Raw genomic sequence first — 5,100 nt, 5'->3', positions numbered from 1 at the left:
GAAGTGGACGACTGTGTGGTGTCCTTCATTTCGAGCTCACAGGGATATATCAAATCGACATATGAATGAAAACTATTATTGTTTAACGTCGTTGATATATCTAAATGTCGAATTGAAGGCCATAGCGAGAGATTTTTTCTTCTTGCGTAGAAGTTTTTGAATAAATTCTGCTTCATAATGAATATAGAAACAGGTCAGCTAACAAAGGAGCACAATTCAAATGTTTCAAAATATTTCAAAAATATCGAATTCCAGAACAATAATGCTGTATTCATTAAAATAATTATCAAGTCCATTATGCGATAAATTTCCTTTGTTTATCACAAACATTTTCAAAGAAACGGTTTCATGAAATTGTTATGAATACTATTGTAGCGTTTTACACAGATTTTGTGAAATTTTAATAAAACTGTTTAAGGATTTTTTTTCTTCAATTTTCTGACGTTGATAACAAATGTGATAACTGATAAAAAAAATATGAATACCGCAAGATACTTATTTTATCATTTTTATTTCTTAAAAACATACATTTTTCGAAGAATCAACAATCAAATATCAGCGCAAATATATCACTCTAGAGGGGTGGAATTACCTTAATACACATACACTATGTATATTAAGTTTGATCGCACCTTAGAGTCAGAACCCCTACTCCTTGGATTATGAAATCTACATTTGTAGTAAACACTTTCCTCCTTTACCTGACTATGCATTAAGTTTTTCTACATATAAGAGGATGTTATATTAGTCAAAGTATTACAATTTTCTCTGCCCGTAAGGCATTGGGGTACAGAAGCCTGAAAACAATTTGTAGTTGTCAAGAATATCTAAAATGATCAATTGTTATCAAATTTAATCACTGACCATTTTGGCACCATTCTGATGCCAAACTCCAGGTCGGTAATAAAAGCATTAAAGAAGAGTTAGATGTTACATACTTTTGTACCAAGATTGACCCTGCCCTGGGGCAGAATTTGTACCCCGAGGATCATGAAATTTAAAATTTTGGTAAAGATATTCCTGCTGTACATCAATACGCATTTAGCAAAATGCTTCATACCAAAATTGACAAAAATAAATACTGGAAGGGTATTTATCAGGAAGTCAAAATATTCAATGTTTACCTGTGTTACTCAGAGGTCAGGTCACCGGGTTTTACCCATGTGACCTTAGAATTTTTATTAAAAAACGAACTTGTAGCAAAACAAAAAACAAAAAAGAAAACGAAAAAAGCAAAAAAAAAACCAAAAAACAAAAAAAAACCACACACAACAGAAGCATTCGGGTAATACCCTTTAGTGTGTATTTGAATTACCAGTACATTACCACTCTAACAAGTATAACACACACACACACACACACACACAATCATATTTCTAAAGAGTTGAAGATGAATGCACTGGGTCCAACAATTTTACCTGAAAGCAGCATCATTCAGTCAAAGTGCACAACATATCTTTCAATAAGCTAAAACACAAGAGAACATTCGAAACTCAAATAATATGCGTGAATCAAGCTACATTAGTCATTTATCAACATAATTGAAAACAATTGTATTATAAAGAAAAAAATATCATAGACAGTAATGCTCACCTGAGATAGTCATATAAAAACTAGACAAAATTCCTATAGTACTGCACAGTTCAAACAACAGAGAGCTTAATCCGATTGCAAACTCTAACCCATGATCATGAAAATTTCAAGTATGGTAAAGGGCTCCCTGCTCATCCTAAATATCTTTTTATATTTAATTCAGCATTCATATTATCGAACAAGATGTGTCAGGTCCTCAGTACCCTTTGTCTGTCATAGGAGGCGACTAAATAGGGTTCTCCTTCGCATGAGACAATAAAATATGTGCCCCAGTGTCACATCAGGTATAACGATTCTCCCCTGCTTAAAGGTCATAAGTGTCAAGTGTATGCCTAAAGTGTGCAGAACTTCACCGACAATGATGATATATCCATTAAGTGAAAATTTCTCAAGAGGAACGTTTAGCAATATAAAATCAATAACATCAACACAATATAACGAATTTGGTCCCACTCTGGAGGTAGAACCTCTATCCCATGGATTATGAAATTTACAATTTTGGCATAGGCCTCCCTGCTTTACATGAAGATGAATTTAAGTTTTGCTACTGATGTGTAGCTGCAGCTGCAGAGTAGAGCATGTTGAAAATTGGGCATTTTTTTGGCCGTTTTCCCCCACCCAAAATGCAGTGGATCACCTGAATTACTTAAGTGACCTAAAAATCTGCAATTTATGTATATCTTTAAAAATATATTCTAACATCACAATGATGAAATTAAACAAGAGGCCCATGGGCTACATCGCTCACCTGCTTCAAAATTGACCCATGTTTAAAGATTTCCCTACACATTCGTATGTAATAACCCCTCTCGACTGTTGTCATCAATTTTCTATTGAAACATTGTTATTCAAACATATTTGGTGTATTATACAGTATACTGATATAAAATTCTATCAAAATAAATTGCATAGGTAAAATATTGTATCAAGTTAAAAGAAATTGTATGAAGAAATAAATACTAAATGACTAAATATTTATGCAATCAGAGGGAGTGAGAAAGAGTCAACTACAGGAGCACATCCTGTAGATAAGTCTACTGTTGTGGTGTTGAAACCTCACAGAGGTAATTATGGAATGCCTAAAGATGTAAGTTAAAGATAGGTTAGTAGTTTGTCTCTGCTTACAGTATCTCTTAAAATTCATTTCTGGAAGGGAGGGGATATGGTTACAAACTTTGACATTGTTTCAGATTTAACATTGATATATCATTTTCCATTCACTATTTTAGTTATTGTAAAAATTGAATAAAATAAGAAATTTCATGAGCATGTTTTGTTGTTGTCAGAGAATATATGTCTCACAGTGTCTGAGAAACGCCATATTTAGAGAAGATTTGACCAAATACAAAGCGAGATCATTCCAGTGTTACCTTAGATGCATTTTCAGTTTCTAATCAATGCTGAGTTTTTAACTCTGTCTGTTTAATTTGCATCACTATATTTGACAATCAATATTTTTGGTGTCAATATTTTGTTTTATTGACTTCTGTGTTATTTTCCCCACTTTCGGCATTTTTGTTTGGTCTTGGAGGTTAAAAGTAGGGGCTTTCAATTTTGTTGTCGTCCAAAATTAACTTGATTACCTTTGTTGATTTTTTAATATGCTTAGGATAAAATCCAAATATTAAAACAAATCAAACTGAAAACGCTTCAGTGAGCAGGTTTTAAGGGGTAGGTATCAGTCACTACCTTACAGCTAAAATATGCAAAATCAGAAAATACGTGGAATTAAAAAAATATTTTGAAAAGTTCACAATGATCAATCGGTTTGCATTCTGCTGTAAAATTGCTTTCTTACAAGACATTCAAATATAGATATATTGAGGCGTACCAAAGTATTGATTACATTATTTTGTATTTGGTAAACTACACCAGAGCACCCTGTCATACATATCATGATCTAACCGTGTCGCACAGATCACCATACGATCTGCCTTGTAATCATCCACAGGAGTCGTACAGATCACAATCTATCAAGTCTATAGAACATCCGGGGTCATTATTTCATGGATAGCAATTACAATTGCTCAATGTTATCTTTTAAATGCCTAATTCCTTTGTAAGCGAATACAAAAAGATCGGCATTGGTATGAGGAGTTCTTTGGATACCATGGACCGGTGTTTAACGTTAAAAACGTGCATAACCTTTTCATTCTAACAAATATAACTAAAAGATATGATAAAACAGTGCCACCCTCAATCAAATATGATCTCCGTTGCACTTTCATAATTAGCAAATAAGCCTTAATTAACAACATATAGCAGACTCTTTAGCATACATTATATTTTACGATATTCTGTTTTCCCCTGCATAAAAAGGAAGATAACGAACATTGGGCAAATTCATTACTTCTATAAAACACAACGTATTCAATGCAGAAAAAACACGCATCACTGAACACATCGACTTTGCTTATGCGTAATACAAGACTAGTTTTTATTGTGGTATCTTGCATTTATAGAACCAAGCGAGGATTGAAATCCCAAACAACCCATTTGCAAAGAAAATATGAGCATGTACTTTGTTTGTCACTGTATAAAGAGATCCACCTTTTAAAAATCCAATATATCTTTAAATTAATTGAATCATTTACAAGATCCTTTTAAAGGAAATCTAGCATAGCCTTTTTATCTCAATTAGAAGTTGTGATAAGACAGTTTCACTCTCAACCAAGTGTTTACTTTTAAATATACTCTTGGTTACACTTGCGTAATTAACTGTTCATTATATTCGCCTTTCATATAACTGATCATATACTCAATATTGAAATATTCTAGTATAACCTACATGACTAAGGTAAAGACAAGGAACAGTGATTGATCTCATAACTTCTGCAAAAATACAAAATCCAGAACAGAAAAAACATGGAATCCTGAACATATCAGAGCCTGGAACAATTAAAGAAATCATCTGTAATAACAGTTCACTGCTGAATGAAATACCCGAATTCGTATTTTAAACATGTCAGAACAGTATACCTAATGACAGAATGTATCGATAAATCAGAGCGTTATAACAAACATGAACAATGTGAAATCTACTATATTTCCTAAATCTAAGGAACAGTAAAGCATAAAGGCGTATATAAATCCTATGGTACAGGGCACCAACATATTTGCTTGATTAATTTTATTGTCTGAGATCATATGATTAAAGCTCATCTTTTAAATGCCTAACTCCTCCGTAAGAACATCTAAAAACGACACAGAAGCGTCTTTGGATACCACAGACCGGTGTCTATAACTACACATTTGCACATTCAAGCTACTTTCCTCATAGGCAATGTAACAATACTTTCCAATTTGGTATCCCGCATTTTGAGAATCAGATGAGAATCACATTACCAGATGAAATGTTTGCAACATAAAAATGTTATTCCTTGATTGATAGTTTACATACCTGCAACAGCCAGTCAAATGTTGTCTGACATGTTTCATACCGATTGTTAGGCCGTTATTGGCCTACTGATTTTGACTACAGATAACCCCGTTTACCTGACCAGGATA

This window comes from Ostrea edulis, chromosome 10 (genome assembly GCF_947568905.1).
Source record: "Ostrea edulis chromosome 10, xbOstEdul1.1, whole genome shotgun sequence".
NCBI lineage: Eukaryota > Metazoa > Mollusca > Bivalvia > Ostreida > Ostreidae > Ostrea > Ostrea edulis.
Note: the sequence above shows the minus strand (reverse complement) of the source record.